General features: G+C 41.7%; 1 protein-coding gene across 4 annotated transcripts in view; it reads right to left on the minus strand.

Moving 5' to 3' along the window:
* Positions 1 to 24,648, minus strand: part of FAT3 (FAT atypical cadherin 3) — a 399,599-nt gene that overhangs the window by 313,605 nt on the left and 61,346 nt on the right. Inside the window, exons 1-2 of one of the 4 annotated variants that reach the window (XM_064719053.1) lie at positions 20,668 to 20,919; positions 19,506 to 19,665 (exon numbers count right to left, since the gene is read on the minus strand). The exons of 1 other annotated variant lie outside the window; for it this stretch is intronic. The gene's annotated coding sequence lies outside the window, so the exon portion shown is untranslated. Of the gene's footprint in view, positions 1 to 19,066; positions 19,120 to 19,505; positions 19,666 to 20,312; positions 20,334 to 20,667; positions 20,920 to 24,648 lie in introns of those variants that run through there. 2 more of the 4 variants (XM_064719062.1, XM_064719082.1) reach the window with 2 other exon arrangements.

A 24,648-nucleotide genomic window follows, 5' to 3' on the forward strand; every position in this document is an offset into this window, starting at 1 on the left:
ACACGTTGTTCTCATTGTCATTTAAAAGCTACTTGAAAATGTAGTTTTCTCCAAGCTAGAACACAGGGAGGAAAAGGATAGGAAAAGTTGTCAATGACACAGGTTAATTTAAACTTCCAACAAGATTTCAGCTTCCCCAAGGAGATTCATAAATTGCATGAAAGTTTTGGAATATGAATTCATATTATTTGTCACCTACAATGTAACGGAGGAACTACTGCAGTTTCAGTACTAACAACAAACAATTTATCATACTGATGTTGCAATGTCCACACACGACACTTTACTTCCTGATCCCACAGTCTATATCCCATTGTTTAACATGCTGATCAATTTGGTCAATTCTCCCAAGTGTTTGTCAAAGCACTCATCTTGCAATCACTTATTTTCACATGCAGTTCTACCCACCTTTGTTTCTTTTTTATTTTCTTTTCTATTATTAAAAAAAAAAAGGAAATAAACTTCTTAAAAAGAGAATAAAAATGTAAAATTATTATCACCTTCTGGAATTGCATTCCCCCCAGAAGCCAGCGAATTTCATTTGTGGCAGTTCCTTTTCTGAATATGCCCACTCAATTCCTATGCACATAGCATGTGAGTCCTATGATCAACATCTTTTTCCATACAGTTCATACATCAAATAAGCACAATTCTCCAAAATGCTTAGAGTACATGAGGGAACAGGTTGACTTCCAGAAGTCCTAGGATGGAATTTGTCTACTTCATATAGGCAAGATTATTTTATTGTTGTTACCACTTCATTCAGCTGAAAGACCAGCAGTGGCACCTTATTCTTCAGCACAAGAAACATTCATCAATTTAATCCACCAGTATGAAAATATCAAAGTCCCTTATTTTCATGGGGCTTTATGGGATCACTTTTGAGTACTGAAACTAAAAGCTGTTGCCTCAGACTAGTGTGGGAGATGATGCCAGTTGTATTTATACTATACATATATACACACACACATATTTACACAACATACAATAAACTGCTGAGGAAATTCGGCCAATGAAATTGGAAATTCTAATGAGACAGCTCTCATGGGAAAATAAAGGGTTGGACCTTTTCTGTGATGTGCATTATTAAAACAATCAACAGACAATCACTGCATTGCTGCCTTTCGTGAAGAGCACTTCAGCATCCTTTGTCTACACCACAATACTCGTCTCTCCCTCTGCTAAGAGAGAGAATTTTTGCTGGCTTACAAAAGACACTGATGTTACATTTCATATGAGCATCTAGACTTCTTTCACCACAGTTCAGCAACTTCCTAGAAATTCATTTTCCAATTCTCTGAAGTAAGGAAATGAATTGTCTTATCCTATTTGTCGCATTTGGTGGTCTAGTTTCTCCTGCCCATGCCATAGTTCAGCATGAGCAGGTTTCTCTCTACCTTTCAGGGTCATCAACAACAGGTTTCTAAGTCCAGCATAACTGGAAACCAGTTTCCCTGAGAATATCACTGTTAAAAAAAAAAACCAAACTATTTGAAACTTGACTTTCAGCCCTACCCAATGTCACAGACTGCTGTGGCAGACAGGCATCAAAGGAGATACTTACAAAGCTCTGCAATTAGGGGAAAGGAAAAAGTTGTGTGTATCCTCAGCAATAAAACACAACAACCTTATACTCCTATTCCATTTATCTTATAATTTTTAAAGAAAGCTGGGGCTAAGACCTTATCTCAAACACACTGTTGCAAGCTCAGTCATGTCAATAGTCCACCAATTTTTTCGAGGTTCAGTGCAATCAATATCAGTCCTGAAACACTGAATTCCACCTAAAAGCAGCAGATGTATATGTGTGCTACTGAAAGCATGTTTTAGTTATGTGTACATATGTATACACAGACACACAGATTATGCATTTTTAGGTAGAATTTAATGGTTGGCACTGGAAAAACTGGACTTTCACATCAGGCAGCACTTTCAGGGTTTGATTTCATCTCAAATGTGGTATGCAGAGTTGTAACAAGCTCCCCATTGAAGTTATTCATCTATCCATATATTTATATGGCTATCACAACTATATTATATGAAAGTCCCAATGGATGAGCTATTAAGCTGCCACTTGGGCAACCCAAGAATGTTTTATTCATTTACTGAATTCCTTTCTTCTGGGATATTTGTTTTTAAGAGTTCATAACACATACATACTTAACACACAGGAAATGTAATGAGATAGGTTACAGAAACAAAGTACAAAGCAACCACAGTAAATTAGGAGGCATTTCTTTAAAGGCACTTCTTGTCAAAAAATGTTATGTTTAAAGTGAAGAGAAAGGTTGTGACTATTTTTGCTTGATTTTAAAATGTTTGGGCAGGAGCTACTAAAAAAAAAATTCCCTAGTACTGCTCAGCATGGTTAGTATGAAGGGGGAAAAAAGGGGAAAAACACAAAGGAAATTAAATAAAAAGGGAACAGGGAAAAATGTAAAACCTTTCTGAGAAAGGAAAATTGCTCTACAATAGCAGCAGAAACTTAAACAAATGCCATCTAACTACCCAACAAAGTGAAAAAACCAACACAATATAGGAGTCCAGAATCTTCCCACTCTACCGCTCATAAAATTCTCTGGCCTTGAAGTGGGAAGGAAAAAATGGAAAAACAGAACAGTGTGTCTTGATTTTTAATACTCTTTAAAATAAATCTGAATATCATGGAGAGCTCTATGATTTTAAATTCAATTAATCATTTGAGTAATTTTCCTTTGTTCCTTGAACAAAGTTGGCTAACTATATGAACCAAACTTTGCAGAATAGCTGCAAGGACCTGTAGGTGGCTGGTGCTCCTTAGAGGAATTGAGAGAGGTATGATCATCACTCCTTTATCTCATCTTGGCTCTGGCAACCTCCAGTCTGGGCTGCATCCAAACATAACACCCCAGCAGACAGAGAAGGAAGGCTGAAGTCCCAGGAACTTCCAGGATTCCTGCACACCAAAAATGTGGTTCTAACTCAGTGTCTAGATATGAAAGAAGTGCTATCTGTTCCCTGGTTTGACTCCTTCTCCCTAGGCTAATTTTTCTAATTCCAAAGACTTCCACATCATAAAATACTCAGAAAAGAAAACAGTGCATATATCTCTTGGGTAAACAAAAGCCAAAAGGTCTTTTATAGAATATAAGGAATATAGCAGGCAAATTTCTTCAGCAAACAGGAGGAATAAGCTTATAGTAGGCAACAGAAGGGATAACAAAAGTGCCTTCCCCTCTCTCCCTACTTTGCCTCCAAGCCCAGTTATACTCTGAGAGCATGTTTCCAGTTGGCCATTAGGCAAATTAATTCAGGCAATGTAACTAGCTAATACAAAATAACCATTAAAGACTTTTTTTACATGTCCTTTGAAGACAGAAGAAACTCATTTGTGCTTTAACTTCCACTTTCAATGAAGGGTGAAGAACCCAATGGAGCTCATCTATAGGTCCTCTGGGCTATGAGAAGGAAAAAAGTTTCTTGACTTCAGATAAACTTCTGAGAGTCGAGGTATTTACGCACCTATGTGTATGGCAAAAAAAAAAAAAAAGGGGGGGTCAAGAAACCTTGACTGAAAGATTTTCATCTTAATTTGCACTTTCTCTTGGTGAAACTGGGAAAGGACGCATGTCTCCTCACACAGGACAGGACTAGAGACCTCATGGTATGAACAAATACTACAATTTGGAATTACTGTTGCTTCCTTGAGAGAGTTGCCACAATTCTCTAAGCAGCTTTACAGCAAAAACGGTATATTTGAAAATGTAAAGGTATTTTTGGGAAGCAGAAGAACAGTAACATCATGTGCACATGAAATCTAAGTAGCATGTAGAGAAGTCATGCATCTGCTCCAGAACAGAAGCTCTTGATTTCTTTGGACGTGGCCTCAATCTTTCAAGGTAACTCCTGTCATTAAAACATCAACAACAGCTAATCTATTCTCATGGTCTAACCATCAAAACACAAGGCATGAAACCCCTTCTCAGTGCTCTTTTCTATCAACAACAGCAATTTGACTACACAAAACCTTCTGTATGACCAGGCCATTAGGAGCTACAAAAAGGATACAAGGAAGACTGCAAAGCATTGGGGTAGGTTTGCAGTTGTCACCTACGAAAAGCTTGCATCAAGCTGCATCAGTGAAAGAAAAAGAACTGTCAACAAATCCACTGTCAATATTGCAACCAGGAGGTGAGAGTCCAGGTATGTCAGTGCCCTCTTGGAAGAATGATCTTCCATAGCACAGAACCATTGAAAACTCTTCTGAACTCATGGGAATTATTATTTAGGCATTTGGAAGATACCAATTGAGGAGTTTAAAGACCAAGGTGTCATTCTACCAGCAAAGCTGAAATACAGACTAGAGAGACATGGATTTTTTTAACTCTCCTCTCATTACACAGGCAATATCATTCACATGTTGTCAAATTAATAGTGAGTAAGGGAAAAAAGCATGTTTGAACAACACTTCCCCTAGCCAGACAGCTTCCTTGTACTCCCCAGTAATTCACCCAGCTAGGAAAGACTAGCAACTTACTGACCTGGAAAAGAAGTCAGAATACAGAATAGGAATTTAGAACATGTGCCATACAGAAATGAATTAAAGATTTGTGTTCAAGTCTAGGCAGGAGGCAAAAAAAACCTTAGTGACACTGACAGATTTACAACAGGAGATATATTCATGGAGCTACCTGCTCCCCGATGAGCACGAAGATCTGCTTTTCCATATATATGATTATATCATGATGTGTTTATCCCCAGAAGAGAAGGTAGAAGACAAAATGATCATTTCTGCAGAGTAAGCCCTTGCAAGAGACAGCCCTATAAATCCTAACCTTTCTCAGAGCTGCAAATCCTCCTGCTGCCTGCATGTCATTCCACACAGGAGACAGGCCGCTCAGCGTGTAGCAAGTGTAATTCAGGCCGTCCCTAGGAAGTGAAGATTTAGCCACCCAGCCGTATGTTATGAATAACTTTGTTTTGCTAGCAGGTGCTGGGGATTTTTTCCATACAACACCAATTTTTGCCAAGTATCAGCTCATCAGCAAATGCTTCCACCTGTGAGCAGGGGCTGAGCATCATTTTTCTTCCCAAATAAAGGGTGCAAAGGGTCTGCTGGACTCTCCCTTTCCCAATGAGGATGAAACGTGGCTGGAGGAAAATGTAGAAGGGGGGAGGAATAATTGGCCGCCATGCGAGATCCGTCAAAAGTGAATTCCTGGGAGCCACCTTACAAAGGACTTGAGCTTGTCCCTTGGTGGTCTGCCTCCAGGGAAACAAAGGCTGCTATCCAGTTTTCACGCTTTGTCTATCTCAAATCCCCCCGGGTCCTGCTTCTTACTCACTGTAAAACAGGGATGCTTTGGGGCAGTTTCAAAATGAGCCAGTTATTTTCATGGGGGCTTCCTTATGGAACACATTCAATGATACTATTTCTTGCTTATCTGCCTTTCTTTTTTTTCCCCTTATGTATTATTCATAAATCTACTTTGACCTCTGTTGGAGGAGTTCTAGCTTGAAAGTTCTTTCAAGGTGTAATGTCAGCAGCAAAAACCCAGCATTGATGAGTCCCACTCCTGTCACTGCTGCTCTTTCCCCAGCTCTCTCTTCACCACAAGTAAATCTGGATCCCCTCCAAGCAGACAGCTTTTTACCACACTGCACCTCTGATCCTTAGGGGCAAGAGCTCTACTCAAGCACCCAGAGGCTGCTGAGCATGGGGAGCAAGACCACAGCCTGCCATGGGGCACATTCCAGCTGCATACAGTGGGACTTGAGCAGTGATTTGACTGGGCTTTTTGCAATTCTGCTCTTACCATAATGAAAATAATAATGCTAATAATGCTAAATAATATCAATACAACAATTGAGATGAGATAGTGTTTGTACTAAACCCTAGAGCAACCCGAATGTCAGCTTTTTTACAGTATCTGGTAAAACACAGCAATGAAATAAACACTTTTTTAGCTGCAGCACTGATGTGAAGATGATGTACCTGCAGCTTAAAAAGCATATTCCACCTCTGCCACACAAGGCTCAGTTCCCACCATGAACTCTCATTCAAGACTGTTTTTCTGCAAACTCACGCCCACTAGTCCCAGCTGCTGCTGGTGGCTGCCTCTGGTCTGCTCTGTGTTTGGGATACTGCACATACTCCTTCTGACAGCTTGCAGAGGCTTGTATAAACTATTTGGATACGGTTTATAGTAAGAAAGAAGTCCATGAGATTTACAACTACTGTTTCCAGGGCCATAAATAGGTATGTAGGTATAAGGACAGCAGAAAGCTGTTACTCTCAGAGGAAAAAAATATTATATATCTCCCTCAGACACTCTGTGTGGGGAGGCAGGGCAGCTCAAATGGTCCAGACCTTTATAGATGGGCAAACGAAGGGAGATTGAAAATAGAGATGCATATACAAAAGCTTCTTCACTGCTGACACCTCAATACAAAACACATGACATAAAATGGAGATTAAGGAAAAACACTGTCAGGTTGGACTAGATGATATTTAAAGATCTCTCCCAACCCTAACCATTATATGGACCTATGATTATGAGATGTCAAATCAAAATCATGATAGTCCAGTAAGGACTTTACAAAGACACTGTAGGATAAAGCTTTTCACTCTACACCAAACAAGACATATGAGTGTAGCCAGGTACCTTTAAATAAAAACATAATTAAACAGAACAATCACTTGTGAACTAGCTAGATCTTACTAACCTAGTCAGGAAGAAAGAAAGAAAACAAAACCTTGAGGCTAGGAATTGGATTATTGGTTTTGCAGTGCCATATCTCTTCAAGAGAGCTGTGACACGCAGCAACAGAAAGCGATCATGATGGAAGTGGAAGGAGAAAATATTTTGATTGAGATTCTCAACAAGTTTGAGATTTGAGAACAAAATCCAGATTTAGCAATGAACATTTATCTTTTGGTAGGGCAGGAATCTGCAGGGTGCTGGCACTTCCCGCTGTGTCACAGGCTGACACGGAGCTGCTTCTGGAGCAACACACCAGAGTTGTCTAAACCACCTAGAGATCTCTACATGGGCCTGGCTGCTAGGCACTGCAGAGCAGCCCCCTTCCTGAAAGCCAGCTCTCCAAAATCTGCCTCTCAGTGGCCCTCTGATGAAAACAGTCTCTGAAAACTTGGACAAAATGTAAAAGCCCACAACTGCTCACAAGAAGAAAGAAACAAACAAACGGAAAAAGTGATTGTTGACAAATACAGTGGCTGCTCTCCAACTTCTTCTGAAAACAAAAAAAAAACCAGAAAGTTTGTCACTTCTTTTTAAGGGGCAGTATTTGGAGAGACGGCTCTTGCCATTACTTTTTAAAACTACATCCAGCTCTGGCCATAATAGTTGGTTAACCTGCCTAAGTAAAAAGCAATGCACAGCTACATCAGGTGAAATAAATCATACTTTCTTTCAGATAAGTGAAATACATACTGCAGACATCACGTGGGAAATAGGTTTAAGGCTGATTGCATCTACTTTTCTAACAGTTCTGAGAGAAAGCTAGAAATTTCCTTCCAGCTCATGTGTTGAGGTTCAAGCACTGCAAGAAGAAAAGCTCTCCAAAAAGCTGGCCTTGGACAGCTATCTGCATTAGAAATGCCCAAATCCATACAAGGTGCTAAATCCAATTATTTTGAAGGGAATATAACAACACGCTATTTTGGATGCACACAAGGGCGTGCTTGTGGCACTCAGAGAGACAGATCTGTCTTGGCTGTGTGGAAGAGCCGCTGGTGCCACCTCCACCAGTCACCAGAACCCAGAGAGCAGCCCTCAAGGGAAAAGCACAGCACTGGAAGCCTTCAGCATCCTGGAACTCCTTCCACATTCAAACATTTCATCTGTACTGAAACCACGACTCTGCCCCCCTCCAATGGTCGGCTCATGCACAGATATTTGAGATGACAACCACTTTTCAGCTAACCATACATTAACTCAAACCACCACAGCTTCAGCTTTCCAACTCGGCCAGTTCAGCCACCACAGCTGGGAGTCCCCCAAAGCCAGTTGCGTGTTTGGAAAGGTTCAGCTCTGCAGACACGGCTCAATTAAAAGCTCAGCAGAGCACAGATCATTATTTAAAGCTGAACTGTTCGCTTTTGTTTATTTATAGCAAAACCATTAATTGCTAATCACATATTTGTTTGCTGGAAAACCAAGGCTCCAAAATAAACACCAAGTTTAAAGACTGTTCACAGAACACTGAATGGTATCAGGAACAGTGCTAAAAATGTAAATCAGAAACATCAAAACACATCAGGACTTCAACTGAAGGAACAAACAACCCATTATTTCTGTGCCAGAAAAGAGGTTACCCATAAGCCGCCAGTTACCCACAGAGTCATCTACAGTCCAGCAGTTATTTATGTCCTGAAGAATAACACAGACCATGGCAGAGTATCTGTTGAAAATATCTTCATGGCAATCAGCATATGTGAGATTAAATGAGGGAACTCTTAATGCAGATTTTTGATAATCACCCTGGAAAAGTGCCTTTAAAATATTTGGCAGAAGAGGCAGAACCTCAGAAAAAGTGTATTTTCATTTACAATCCAGTTTCAAATGTCAAAATCATACAAAATTTGAAAAAGGAGAAAAAAGGAACTCAGCTTTCTTTTAGCTCTTCTCACTAGCAGAGCTCCACAACTCCCTCTGGAGAAGCATGTTCCTCAAATATCTACAGGAGCAGTGCATGGAAAACCAGGGGAAACAGCCACACAGAGCTACTATCTGCCCTTTCTCTATGAAAGGGCACAGCAGCCCAGGCTTCATGGAGAGCCTCACAATCAGGAACACTGGGAAGCAGGAACAAACTTCAATGGCAGGCTGCTATCTACCTCCTGAAATCCCTGTGGGTACTGGACTTCTCTGAGGCTGTCACAACAGCTTCCACTGCAAAGTGCCTCCACCTGCCCTGACAGAACTGCCCTTCAGGTCCCTGATTTTCGTGCATACTTGAAGGTGAGGTTAGTGCAAACACTTAGCCCATTTCCAGCTTGGGAAACAGGCACAGTGTCTCAAGCCCCTTGCTCCAGGGTGCACAGGAGAACCCTCCCACCTACTCCAGCTCTCAGTGCCTTGCTATGCTGCCCTCGATACCTGCAAAATCTAGGGCAGGAAGGTTTCCCTACAAAGCAATACTTGCCAGCATTTATGGCCTAAATTCCCAGAACAGAGGGTCATAGAGTTGTGTTTCTCACTGCCACAGCTACCATTCAAGACTCACCATTTATTCACAGGAGCTTGGGCTTGGTGAGGAGTTTGGGTTTAGTCTTCACAATTACATGCAGATCTTGCAAAGTTAAATGGACACTGATCATGAAATGGAGTCCAGTAAGGCAGAGGTAATAATAATAATAGTAACACCAACAATAGGGTTGTGACTCCATTATGTTGCTTACAATGGCAGCCACCAAGAAAAACAGCTGGATCTCAATGTCTCATCCTTTTCTATCTGTTCTCCTGGAGTCAGGATCACATGCAGCCAAAGGTCAAGTTGCAAAGCCTATGCTCCAAAATCCCAGGCACACCATACACTGCCTGGAGTAAATCACCTAAACATGCAAGGCAAGGTCAGGCCCAGTCCCCCCGACCATGAATTCATCATCTCTCCCTCCTGTGCATCAGTTTGCTGTCAGACTCCTTGGTCTGGCTATTCCCTGCCTGCTGGTGCCACACCAAGTCCCTGGGGATAAGTCTTCCTAATAGAGCCATCCCATCCCTTAGACACTTTGACAATCAGAGAAATTGCTAGTAAAGCAACCACATCACATGCTAAACATCCATCCTCATGCTTGCCAAGAAATGGTGCAGATCCCACGTCCCCAAGCTGCTGACACATGTTCTAAAACACAGCCAGTCACTAGCTCTACACCTTCTGTTTGCTCACCCAGAGTGGAGTAATCAGTGCTAGCACACCCATACCATCCCACCTGTTCCCTCACAACCCAGGCACGGCTTTGCCATGCTGCTCCATCACTCCTGCCTCATCCCAAAGGTGCTGTGATGGTGTGCAGCTCCCAGGAGATGTGCTAGGGTAGTGCTTCTTACAGCATTTCACAGAAGAAAGCTTAGGCCATATAGTCACGATTTTCTTACCCTTTTTCTTTTGACAAGAGACAGGGAAAACTGCTCAGATGAAATAAAAAGGACTCCAGCCTAAATAACAACTCTTTACTCATGCCCAGTGAGGCACTCTGCTCCTTAATTTGAAACCTCAATTCAAATAGAAGTTCCACATAACAAGGCATTACTTGCAAATAGCTCCTCCTCAGGCTCCACCATGCATTGACTGAAAGTCAGTTACCACTTCAAGCTGATCCCTGTAAATCTCCAGAAAGGTAAAATACCAAAAGAAGTTGTTTCAGAGAGCATCAGGTCAACAATCAACATCATTGGGAATAATTTAACCTGTTTCCTATGTATTTTTAAGATGGAACTATGCAGGGGGAAAAAAAAGTTATATAAAATAGCAGTGCATAAGCTTTCAAAGCAAACTTACAGATCCAAAACTAGGGGGAAAAAAAAGCAGCATGCCTCACTTGTGAAAGAAACTATTACGGGTAAGGACAAAATATCTGTATATAATATTGTTCTGTACCACTTTGATGGGAAAAGACTGCCAATAGCTTTTGGCATATAAAAGCTGCTGTGAGGACTTCAATAAAACTGAGTATACTGTTAAAAAACCTTCTCATATGCATCCCTAGAATTTATCTTCAAATGCCATTTTATTAAATTTTGTATTCTCTGGCTTTTGGAAAACTGCTTTTATTTTATTAAATAAAACTACACAATATATTGTTTCTCTAAAGAAACAATATCAGTAGGAATACAAAGTAGTTCTTTCAACACTAAAAGACACACAACGTTTTGAACTTGAAACCAGCTTCCAGTGAGAGAGCACACTTCTAGTTTGACTGAGGGTGTACACACACACAAAGCATTTCATCACAGCTGCCCTCATACCTCATGTAAGTACACAGCCTGTGACAGTTACAGACATTTCAGAGTTTAAACCCTTGTTGCTGTGTTTCTAGGGAATATCCCAAGGTCTAACGGGGTCTTGAAGAACACGAAAGCATTAATTCTTTTTTTTGACATGCAAAAATACTGCTCCCAAGCAGATGTTCCTCAAGTACATATGAAAGCATCCTCTGCAGCCAGCGGAACAATGAGGTAAAAACCATGGAGGTAACACACGCAGAGCTTCATGCCCACATGCAGGATCAGTGACGGGCCATGACAGACGGTGCATCGCTGTGTGAGCCTGGGCACCACAGCCTAGAGGCTCCTACCAACTTCTTTGCAAGAGTTACAGACACTCTGCACAACTAAACCTAATTATATTCAGGCATAATCCTTTAATGCCACAGCTTGGTGATCACTTTACAGCAGGATAAGCCACCGTGGCCACCAAAGCAGCTGTCCCAGGCTCAAGCCCCCTGCTTTTCCCTGTTGTTTCTTTTTTCATTTTTATTTTTTGTTGCTTTTGTGTGTATGCATGGTTTTGGCACTGGTTTTGTCTTTGTTATTGTTGTTTTGGTTTAGTTTGGGTTTTGTTTATTTGTTTTCCGTTGATTTTGTTCTCAGTGGGGATTGAGCTGCCCTATTGCAAATATGCCTGCGAACAAAAGGGAGGGAGGGAGATGGGAATGGGTGCCTGGGGCAGGCAGGATCCTTTCCATGACCATGGCAGCTCAAACTGTTTGTTAAACAACAGCCGGAGTTGAGGCAACCAAGATGGTGTGTAAAGAGCAGAAAGTACCTTTGAGAGACATACTGAACACTATCAAAATACCCAAGGCTGAAATAGACACATGAAGTATTTAAATGCTTTCACACCCATAACAAGTTTTGTTTACTGCCCAGCATTTAAACAGCTTTTTCGTTACTATTGTAAAATTGTTCCCAAACAGTGTGAACTCCATGTTACAATGAATAGTAGCGCTCTAACCCCTATTTACAACCCATTCAGCAACATAATTCCAGAAATAGCATGCAGGATTTCCACACTCTAAAAAATAAAACCTGTTCTTGGCTCAAAAGAACTTGTGCAAATTAGCTGACAAGAATCACTTCCTTTTGTTCTTCCTCTCAAGTACAGAATATTAAAGGAAAAAGAGAATCACTAACCAGGCAATATGAAAAACTTTTATTAAAGCCATTAGAACCACGAAGCATTGTTAACGTCCCTCTCGTAATTATATGCAAAATGTTCAGTAACCAAGGAAACAGCGTAGTAATGAAGTTGGGGACTACTGTATAAATGCACCTTCTAAATCACCACCAAGAATGTCTATTCTGGAGGAACTGGCCAGTTTATTAGTGTGTGACACCCCTGATCGCTTAGACATGCTACAGCTTGAAAACAAAAAGCTAACAAGCTACTTTTACATAAAGGGCCCTTTTGTTTCCCATGTATGAACAGCCCCTTCTTAGCATCTAGTTACAGAGTTCCTCTGCAGAGCTGAAGATTTCTCTAAGCCTGTATTCACCTTCATGGGAGTTGTTCAGTAATGATGGGCACTAATTAAACTGCATAGCCAGAGTCCTTTGCCCCAGGTTCTCAGCTAACTGAAATGTGCAATAGGAGAAATACAGAAACTGTGCTCTCCTCTGGACCCCATTGGTCTGAAATCCATTTCATTGGCACCAAGCACTACTGCATATTGACTCATTTCCACATTATTAAAATTAATTCAAAAATGAATACTTATGCTCCAATATCAACAGCTCATGCTCCGGGATATTTCGTAGGAAGGCAGGCTACAGTAAGGAAGCCAATGCAAAATTAACTCCTGCTTTTTGGTGTTAGCACTCAGAGCATCATGCCAAACCCCAGTATTCTCAACTCAATTTCAGCAAGCATTCATTTATTCTCCTCATTTCTGTGGCAGCTTATTCCCCCACACAACCACTGAACAGAAAGCAGTCCCAGTGGGTTCAACCACTGTCATGCTAAGGATGAATTTTGGTATACTTCTCTTCCAGTACTCATGACAGTTTATAGGAGCACATACCTCAACATCCCAGCTTCTCCAGATGCCCCCAAAGTCTTTCTATGTGACCTTTACATTCCTTTTTGGCTCATTTTTTTTCCATGTCTGACTGATAACACACACAGTAACAGAACTCTGTCACTATCCTGGATGCTTTCAGAGATGCTGATTTTGTAAAAGAGAGTCCACCAATACCTTCATGCTCCCTCTTCTTTCAGGCCTTGTCACTTACATTTTCCCAAACTTTATTCCTTTCTCCCAGTGTAACCCTTGTCACCTCTGTAAGATCTAAAGACAGCTTTTCTGGCCTGCTCTTTCTACTCACACTGTTAGTTTTTGGGTTCGTTGGTTTTGTTTGGTTTTTTTTTTTTTTTTTTGGAGGGGGGGTGTCTTTCACAGCTTCTTATTCTGTTACTTTTTTTTACACTTCTCCTCTTCCAGACCGTGTAGGGTTGATCCTCATTCTTACACCCTGAACAGCTTCATCTCCTGGAACATCTCACTGCTGCTTTCTCTTCTCAAGCTCCAAAGCTCATTTTCACATACCACAAAAAAGATCTTGCCCAATTAACCTTTTAACTGGCTCCTATGCCTAAAATGCTTTCTTAAAAGGCTGTACAGGTTAGGGCCATACTCTGTCAGTATATCCCAGTTGTACAGCATGTCCTAATGGGAATTTCAGCATTCTATCAGTATACCTAAAAATCTGGCTTATAGCACCATAATTATCTGATTAGCAGACGGGCTAAACCCTTTATTTTCTAAAGGCATCACCCTGTACCCTCGTACTTGAAGCAGCTGTGCCCTCAAAGCATTTAAGCGAGTGAACTGTTTCATTCCCATTACATTTTACTGTATGGTCAGCTCAATCACTTATTCAGCATTGGATTTTTATTTTGCTTATGACCAACAGCCATGACAGCAGCAATGCCAAGAGAATCAAGCCTCTCCTAAAAGCCACATCAAAGATGGAATACCTAGAAACACCACATCAATGAAGTCAGAACCCAGTAAGGGTCACAACCTGTCACTGTTGTGAGAGCTGGCACACCTCTGTCAGGCACTTCTACTTAATGCAAAAAGTTACTATTCCAATTAAGGCTGCTTAATTCAGAAAACTCTGAATTAAAAAAAAAAAGCCTAGAAGGGCATAAGGGCATTTCAGCAACATCCCAAGACGATACTGCTTATGCAGAGTCACCAAGAACTCAGCAGCAAGGAAATGCTAAGGCAATTTGAATTAATTAAATCTTTAATAGGCAGGTGCTAGGTTCAAGACTGTAAATATTAACTACCTCCACAAAAACCACTGCCAAAAGGGCAGCTCTTCCAGCCAAGTCAACAGCACTCTCATTTTCAGAGGCACATGGCACCTAGAGCCTGGTTCAGTGGGAATGTCACTGTTCACTACCATGGGAAACTTGAGTTCTTCACCTCTTCCTGTTTTAGTTTACTTATTGTGGTTTATGCTTATCTGTCTGCCATGAATGTCATGAGGTTTAATTAGTTTTGGTCTGCAAAACACCCTGAGTTCCCCTGGAAAAGCTGTATGTGCAATCACAGTACGATCCCTGAAAGATAAAATTTTCTTGGCATCCCCAGAGGATCCAGCACAAGCAGCCAGAGGACAACTCCAAAGACAAGGTACCCAAAACACAAAATTCTGCAATCTCCATCCGTAGCTCAAGAATCAAAAGTTTCAGGGGCAGTATTTTGGTACAACATACAACAGAGCTGCTGTAGGAGTTTCAGAAAAGTGCTGGCAAAAACATTATCAACAGCATCTTTCAGCATAAATAAGGCAAGTAAAAAAAAAATAAAAAACAACACAACAAAAACCTTAAAATGGAAATATTAGGGGGGAAAATTGAAATAAAAAATACTAACAAAAGCACCATGTGGGTTTCTTAAATATCCGAAACAGCTTAAAGTTGCCCAGACTCCTGCATTCATTAACTGTTCAGGACACAGATTTATTTATTTATGGCTCAGAAAAGAATTCCCAGCTCAGAAGTTTTCCAAAGAACAACCCTCCCCAGTTCTGCATGGGCACCTCAGCCAACTTGCCCTGCCATTTCTTATTCTGATGCTAATGCAGTTCAAACAACCCAACCCTGCATTTTTTATCTATGCAATAAGCCTATCTTTAGGTCACTTAGTTGTGTCAGTTTAAATCACAACATTCTCACAGAGAAAAATCTCATCTTTTTTTTTTTTTTTTTTTTTACTTCTGCAGACAGAGAAGGCAGAAGGAAAAAAAAGCAGTTTTTTATAAAAACACTATTTTTTGTTTGTGGTGGCTAATTCAAGCCCCTCTGAAACCTGTGTGAATTTAAACAGCAGTTGAACCACAAAAAACAACAAATTTTAATTAAGATTTGCAGTTACTTTCAAGACAAGGTACCCTGAGAAAACCCAACCATACACAGGCCTATCCATATAATCATATAATATTATTGGGTCTTATCAAAGTCTGCTGGAATAAAGGCCAAGATTCTATTGATCTCTGTGGGCTCCAGTTCTCTCTCCTTTGTAAAATAAGCCTGGATTCTGCTACTCCAGTTTTCACTAGCATCCACACAGGAATAGTCACAAGGCTTCTCACAAGAGGGAAAAACCGTGAAGTTGAAGCCATCCATAAAAGGTACTGGATTTATTCCAGATGTGGAACTGTTTTTAATTAATTTGGAAGCATTTGAAGTATTCCCTCATTAAATATGCTTTGCATTTTACACATGTACATAAGAGAGCAAGAAAACCCAAAACTGAAGCCAAAATCATAATGTCTTATTAAAAAGACTCTGACACCACTTTTAGCAAAATTAGGCTCATATGAAGACAAGACTTATAGCAGTGCCATAACTCACACCACCATCCAAAGCAAGTTCCTGCACTGCCCATCCATCCCTAAGCAACCTCACCTTGACCTGCAGCACTCACTGGTTGGGAGCTTTCCTCTCTCCACCCAGCCCTGCACCTCGCCACACAGGACACTTCCCACTGTGCCCATCCCCAGAACACAGAGCAGTCTTTGAAGTTCAAGTTACCAGTTCTTATCACAGCACAGTCAAGAGGGCCACCAGGCACAGAATATCACCACCATATCAGAAGCTTCAACCCATACAGAGTAACACAACACCTCATCATAAGGCTGCAAGCATCTGCTCTACTTGTTCTTTAGCCCAGCCTTTTATACCCTGCCTGTTCATGCATTGCACCTGTGTGCCCTCTGTGATTGGCCAGAGCACCAGGTCTTGTTACCTCCAGTGCTGCTCACCTGCCCTGCACAGCTGCACCCACTGGGGATCAGGATCAGTGCACTCCGTGTTTCATTACCTCCAATGCTGCTCACCTGCATTTCACACCTGTACCCATTGGGGATGAGGCTCAGTGCCTGGGCACTCCAGGTCTCATTACCCTCAATGCTGCTCACCTGCCCTGCACAGCTGTAGCCCATTGGGGATGAGGCTTGGCTGCAGCCCCACTCCCAATTACGACAAACTCTGTGCCTACAAGTTCTCTACAGAAGGATGAAACAACCTATGGTAAATCTATGTACCAAATCATCATTAATGGTAAAAGTCATAGGATATCCTGAGTTGGAAGGGACCCAGAGGGATCAGTGAAGTTTAACTCCTGGCCCTGCACAGGACAGCCCACTAAGAATATGACCACATGCCTGAGAGTGCTGTCCAAATGCTCCTTGAACTCTGTCAGGTTTGGTGCTGTGACCACGTTCCTGCGGAGCCTGTTCCAGTGCCCAACCACCCTCTGGGTGAAGAATCTTTTCCTGATATCCAGCCTAAACTCTGCCCAACACGGCTTCATGCCATTCCCTTGTTTCCTGTCACTGGTACCAGAGAGGAGAGACCCGTGCCTGCCCCTCTGCTTCCTCTCTTGAGGATGCTGAAGACCACAATGAGCTCTCCCTTCAGTATCCTTTTCTGCAGGCTGGAGCCCGGCGGGAGGGAAACTGTGCACGGAGGCAGGTCCACAGGCAGAACTCCAGCTCACGCAAAACCTGGGCACGTTTCTGCTCCGTCTAAACTCGTCTCAGGACACCACCCGCCTCAGCAGCGGGATGCTCCGTGAGAAGCGCACCCGTATGAGCGCACTCTATGCCCCAGCGAGCAGCGCTGGGTGCTGGCGGCACCCAGGGGATGCCGGCTGTGTCCGTGCTCGGCGCACAGGCACCCGCGGCCAAGCGGCTCCCGGTGTTCCCGGCGGTGCCAGGCACCGGGATAAGCGGCTCTCGCCTCCCCTCTAGCGGCTGACCCGCTGCGGTCCCGCCGGCGCGGCCACGGGCGGCACGGAGCCGTGTCCTGTCCGGACTGGCACCGCCACTGTCACCGCTCCGTGCCACGGCCCCACAGCACCACTGCTGCTGCACTGGGAGAACGCACAGAGCGCAGCTGGGCACGGCTGGGCAGAAGCGCAGCAATCCTGCTCCCACGAAAGCCCAAGACTTCCAGTTTGGAGAGGAGGTGAGCCAAACTGCCATACATTATGAAGAACCACCACTAAGTTCAGAAGAGTTCTATTTTTAATTGTCTCTCTTAGGCATCCAAAATAATCGTGTATTTAGTGACAACAAAACTCTCCACCTTCTCCTGCCCTAAGACTAAGCTTTATATCAGACAACAATGGTTTTGTCTCCAAGGGTCAAATTTCATTCTAGTGATCACCAAGCAGGTCAGTTTCTCAGGGATCACAATTCTGCCAAGTGCTACCAAACTGTGTATGATGTTCTGTTCACAACCAGCACAGAAACATTAACTTCACACTTCTTCACAAGTCACTTTTTTTTTTTTTTTTCCTAAAAAAAAACCCCAAGCAGGAACATTCCAATTTCTTTCCTTTGGTTGCCAGTGCTAAAATATGCTAACAGCATTAAGGCAAGGGACGACTTGAAGAGCTCACAATCTGTATTCAGCATAATTAGCAGATGCCAATTTAACTTATTACTGCTTCTTATACTGCTTTCTATGTTATAAAAAGGATATCAATGAAAACCTGTTATCTAAATGACTGTTTTCTCAATGCAACAATAACGGGAAAATAAGAGTCACAAAGCATGTGTTAGGCAATACCTAATAACGTTTATAAACAGCCACAGTACAGAAAGAAATGAATTCCTGCAGACAGGACTTTCTCTCTTCCTTCACACTTTGTATTTTTAGACTGTTTTCAAAGTAATTGCATATTTGACGGCATTCCTGGTTATTCAAATAAGCAATGCAACATTCCTGGTAAAGCGACACCACTAAATCAGGTTGCTCAACTGTCTCAGCCACTTATGATTGCAAAGCATGAGAAATGAGCACACTTAAGATATATTTTCCATGCAGAGAACTAACAGCTAAGAAGTAAGAACACAAATAACTGAAAGAAAGCAAAGCAAGCCCTAAAATCAGCCCTTTCCAAAATGCCAAATAACGGGCTGTGTCACAGCTAAGGGGACAGTTACAGAGCACTTCTGCCTGCCTGCAAAGCAGAAACACATTAACACATTTTATAAAACAATGCCCTCTTGAACTTAGAGGCTGTTGAAAGATGCATCCAGCACACACGCACAAAAAAGCAGTGCACACCAAGGTTGTGGATTAAACAGGTTTCTAACACATAAATGACATAATGATCCAGTCCAGGCATCATTCCCTGCTAATTCTTCTTGGTGAAGATGCCTTCCTGCATACAATACTGCATATTACAATGCAGAGCAAAAAAATATTTTAATAAAGTATCTTCTGACTCTCAGGCTAAGTTGAAGAGCCTTGTAAGGCTATGCTTCTCCACAGCTTTAATCGATTTCAGCTATAACTTCATTTGCTATGCCTAACAGACAGTGTAAACTTCACCCTTCCCAAGAATTAAGAAGAAAATAACATTTCATACTCCCCCACAAGTAGTGTATGGAAAGCACAAAACAGAACCGCTGCACACATACCCCCCAATTAAACTGGTCTCTGTGGAAACTAATAACTTTCCACAGTATGCACTGTAATCCAAGTAATAATTTTAAACAGGCATAAGCTGCAGTGTGCTGAACTAAGGCATTCTTACCTTGAGAGGGGTGCTTGAAGACATTTAGTTACAGTTAAGAGAGGAGAAGGTGCACGTTGCCAAGGGTTTGTCATGCACCAGGGCTATGCCTTGCCCCACATCTGTGCACACACACACAAACCAACTGGGTGCGTGAGCTCCCCAGGTAGAGAAAGAGCACCAGAAAAGATAAGCAGCAGTGATAATGCCCCAGCTTTATGTCTCAATCAGTAGCAAGCTAAGCTGGAGAAACCATTTGAGATGAAAAGGGAAACAATTCCAAGAAACAAGATCTTTTTTTCTCCTCTGGATGCAGAGCTTTGCTTGGGTGACCTATAATACCTTAACACAAAAATCTTCACAACCCACCTCCCTCCTGAGCCACGGAGTTGCACATGTCAAATGACACCACAAAAACAATGCACAAAGACTTTAACAAAAAAACTAAAGAACTCCTTACCTTTTAGTCAGAATAAGTGACAGATAACAGTCATGAGAAACTCACTTGGCACAGCTGCTGTACGTATTTCTCTGCAGACTTCTTTTTTGTGGTCCCAAAAGCACTGAACATAAAAAACCTCCAGCCTGCCTGCTTCATTCTTCAGCAACAGAGATACATGCTGTCACGGTAACGCAAAAAAAAAAAAAGGCAAAAGGAACTATAGATCTTAGTTTTTAAAGCCTTTGTGCTTATAGGGAAGAAAAAGAGAGAGTAGGGAAAAGAAGGAACAGAACAAACACTTTTTCTAAGAGAAATGTGGTCTTGGCTATATAAGTAACCACAGCACAGAGACATTCAGTTTGAATTTCCCTGTTTGCATCTCCTTTGGAAAAATTAAAAAAAAAAAATCGGTCTTTAGGGGGAAAAAATCAAATGCATGGTTGGGGGGAAGGGAGAGGAGGAGGGTACTGCTCCTATGTGACATACATATGGAATGAGCATTAGAACAATGCTGACAGGACAGCTAAGCAACTGCACTCTGGGGCAGCAGTTTTCAAAGCAGAGCTTTTGCAGCTTTGCAGAAAGGAGAGGAAAACAATTCAAATAAAAAAAAAAAAAGCCCTCCGCAAATGGGGAGGGGGGAAGAAAAAGCAAAGAAAAATAAAAGAAAGGAGCTGCTAATTCAAGAACAACTACCAGACTTAAAAAAAAAATAAATAAAAAGAACAAAAATAGTTGGCTAATTTCTGAAAGGGGGGCGGGTGGGAACCGCCGCGACTGCTTCCCAGCGATGCAAGCAGAAGCCTTGATGTCTAGTGCACTTACATTTTATGCTGCGCACAGTGGGTCCCCTCCTCCCTGCCTGCCTCCCTCCTCCTCTCCCTCCCTCCTTCCCTCCGCCCTCCCTGCCTAGGAAGCTCTCTCTCCCAGGGGACGAGAATTCCAGTGGACCCAATTAACACTGTACTTTGCTGGCTCCTTGGTATGATCGATATTAAATAAGAGGACTTTTAGCAGCGTTGAAAAATAAAGCAGCCATATAATGTGTGGCTGATGGAGACTGCATTTTTCCTCCTACGTCTCTACTCCCCCAGTCTCGAAACGATCCAACGCAGCAGGAAAAAAAAAAAAAAACAAAAAAAACAAAAAAAAAAACAATTTCAAAAGCATGTGCCAGTACCAGTGATCCAAGCTGCATCAGATTTTTGTTAGGAACTTGATGGGAGCCCTTGGCTGCTCATTTCACTAGCTTCGGCAGTACTTTAATAAAGTGGATTTACAAATCAATGGAAGGAATCCAAAGGTTCACAAACAGGCTCTTTCATCAGGTCCGCTGCCTGACCGTACAGGAAGTTTGCTGAAGGGGTCTGGGGACTGTTTCGCCAGCACACTTGTTTTCAATGGACTCCCAACAACACGACTTGTTTGGTTTGGTGAAAGAAAGGCAGTAAGAGGTTCACTGCTTTAAGGGAACGCAGCCTAGTGTGTTTACTGCTTCATTCCTGAAGCACGTGTGGCAAGGCATCCTACAAATTGCAAATTATTTCAATTTGAAGAGGGAAGTTGTTGGGAGGCAGTAACCTTCTTTGGTCCTGTTTTCCCTGATCTATCAATCACAGATTGCCATTTAAAACAACCTACTGCAGGCTCTCTCTATAGAGGAAAAGCAATTACTAGCGTTAACTCTTGCAGTTGCAAATTAATACAATACAGTCCACAACTGATAGAGTCTGCCTGCAAACCATTAATCTAAGAATAAATGGGTGGTTTGCTTAAATCCAGCTGGACTGAAATTCACAGGTTAAGTGGTCCCCTTTCCATATTTCTATTTGTATTTGTAAAACTCAGTGGAAAGGGAATAAAGCCATTTTTATTTGCTGTGGCCAGTACAATTCTTAGCTGAGAGTATCCATCAGTGAAAACTGCCTACAACTACAGGATTTCAGCACCAGTAGCAGCTATTCCTTTTTTGTTTCTGGGGTGGCCATAACCTTCAAATTAAACCCAAAAAATAGCACTGAGCAATATCCTTGATTGAGCAGCAGGGTTGACCACTGATTTGAATCCATCTTGTTAAATTAATGTTAGATTACATTTCCATACAAATAAGATCAATTAAAAATACTCATAAAACCATGCGATCAAAGGCAGTGAAGAGTTAAATTAATTAACTCAAAAGGCCTCCAATTAAATACTGTTAAGGTTATGATTCTCCCTCTAGCTAACAGAGGGAAAAAACCCAGCAGCAGGACAAATTTCTGTTAGAGACTACAAGAGTAGATCCAAGTATCACACTATTTGTTACTAGTACTTTACAATGCCAAGTAACATCCTCCATAGTTAGATAAACGTGGGGCATGCAGAAATCTCAAGAAGTGGTCAACTATCCCAAGAAATATCACAAATTAAAGGTTTATTCACATGGGAAGATCCAAAAGAGTATAGCTATACTGCTTATTGACATGAAGGCATGTTTCTTGAGCTATGGTAATTCCAGGCTCATGTACTTGCACCTGTATTTGTGGTGAAGATACTGCACTTCACAAGTATCCTCTAGCTGACATGGGGTTTTTTTGAGCAAAAAGAGTCAGTGAAGAAGTACCCCTGATTAACAGGCACTAAGCAGGACAACACCGGGTGACAATTTGAAAGAGAGGAAAATAAAAAATCTTCACTGGAAATCACAGGAATTTATGTAGATCATCAATCTTCACAGTTGTTACTGATCCAGCAACACAGCATGGCAAACTGAGTTTGAAATGTGATACAGAGATCACTGGTAATGCCAACCTGATAGTCAGAGTTGGCAAAATGACATTTCTGTTTCAGTGCCCTACCCTGAATTAGGGGGCAATGCTAATTGGCTGAAGTGCCCCTGAAAGTGGCCTTGGACAAAATGCTTCTCCAGCAAAGGGATCAAATCACTTTGCAATTGCTGTGGGACAACATCAGAGTGAATGAACACATATATGCCCTCAACCTGGCAATCAAATTGCTTACACAAAAAACCACTTTAGTAAGGATACAATGCACTGAATCTACACTGGCTATGGAGACCCAGTGGGTAGCTGCATTTTGGGACAGGTTGAGGTTTACAGCCCCAGAGGGGCACATAAGGGCTCTTGGAACCCATAAATGACCTATCAGCTGGTCTGTCATCTCAACACTCCCAGGGTCTAAGAATGTCTTTATTATCCCGGTTTTGGAGATGATGATTTGATGACTGAAAGCCTAAATTGCCTCCCCAAGGAGATACAAAATGTGTTGGAGAATGGCAGGAAACTGATTCCAGGCTTTTCAAGTCCCTTACTTGCAAAGACTGTTCTTCTTTCAAACACAATCAACTGAATTTGACATATTTCTAAAGTAAAGCTTTGTTCCTTAAAAAAATACCAATACCATTCTAGACTACTCAAGTTTGAATCACAGCACTATTCATGGTATTACAGGAACACCTGTGCTCCTTAAAAATTCTGATTTGTATTCACTACCAAATTTTATTGTAAATAAAATTTCACACTGTTTTGCTAGAAAATAATTTAATGATTGTTGGACAGTAAGAATTACAGTCCCTGTTTGGTAGGACATTTCAAGCCAGTGGGGAATTCAGTGAATGGACACCTCTTTTGAGTGAAGAAAAAGGGATAGAGAACATTTCTCAAAATAAGCCAGTATGCCAGGATCAGACCAAGTTATTGGTCAATGTCCTGTTAATTGAATGTCACAGCGAAGGTCCCAGTCCCTGGCTGTCAACAAAACAAGCCCTTCTGTTGCTGGAGGCAGGGAAAGAGGGATGTGCTGTGGTCCTGACCCAGGCAAGAGGCTTCTGAAAATCATCTGCCATGCACAGAGCTCCTGGTGAGCTGCCTGTGCTGCCTTGTTCAGCTGGACAGCCTCTGCACACCCCACCTGACAGGAACAGCCCCTGCAGACCAGCACCACCCCACACACAGCCACCACTGCTGCCACCATCAGACATGGGGCCCCGATAATCACACAAACTGCACCCACAGAACAGGACGTGTTTAGCCTAAAATTATTTGGAAGAAGAAGCACTGTGCTCAGAATTTGCTTTATTCACTTGAAAGGCAACTGCTGTAAGGAATACCTAGCAGAAGACCAAGATGGAAAGATGCAAGAAAAAGAGTTGCTACCAAAAGACAAAGAAGTCAGTATTACTACCTTGGGGCAGGAATTAATGACTGCTAAGGGGGCAATATTATGTGATACAGAGGAAAAGCTATGAATTTTTTTTCTCTTGTCTCCTTTGGAAACTACACTGGGAAGTGCCAGCATTTTGGACAACCAAAATGTGCCCTTTTTTTTTTTTGGTCGACCACAATCTATCTGGGTACCCCCAAGCTGTATGACTGAAATTGCAAGCATAGAAGATTAACTAAGTAAAGATAAATGGTGTAACAGAATTTCTAACAGCTAATCCACTTTATTACAGGCATCATCAACTCTGTTCATTATATAAACCTCTCAATTCAACTGTTCTCAAAGACTACAGCCTTTGGCACTATTTAAAGTTGCTTACACTTTCTTTCTAATATACTCATTTTGATTTATTAAAAGCAAAATAAATTGGTAGGCTTTTCTCTATTTGTATCTGCTTTCATAATAGTACAATAGATACTAGAAATTACAAAAGAAGAGAAAACATTTAACACACCTCAGCTCCATAACATCAATACTCAAAAACAGAAACAAGGCTGAACACGTGGTGATGAGGTCTTTGCTCAAGAATGTAAAAAAATGTCTGCAGATATTTTAAATATTTACCAAATGAAGGGGATGTATATCAGGTTGCAGAGCTCTGGATTAAACACACTTTCAAGAGATGATGATTCATGTTAATGTACATCAGTAGGGTTGGAGGTTTGCTTTGTTCTTTTTAATTTCTAATTACATTTTAGTATCAGAATAAACAGTGAGAAGACATAAAGGCAGAAACTAAACCTAAACTAAAACAAAGGAAAAACAACCTTTTAAGGCACTTAACATCAGAGAAGGTTAGTCAGCCAATTACAATTTACAACCAGGCAGTAAACCATGGTGAGGTTCAGCTGACTAATGCTCTGCACCATTATGTAGCAAGTACCAAAGATAAAAGGCCAATTTACCATTTGAAAATTGGGTTTCAGTAATGTGCAGCTGC

The sequence above is a fragment of the Zonotrichia leucophrys genome, chromosome 1 (assembly GCF_028769735.1).
Source record: "Zonotrichia leucophrys gambelii isolate GWCS_2022_RI chromosome 1, RI_Zleu_2.0, whole genome shotgun sequence".
Taxonomy (NCBI): domain Eukaryota; kingdom Metazoa; phylum Chordata; class Aves; order Passeriformes; family Passerellidae; genus Zonotrichia; species Zonotrichia leucophrys.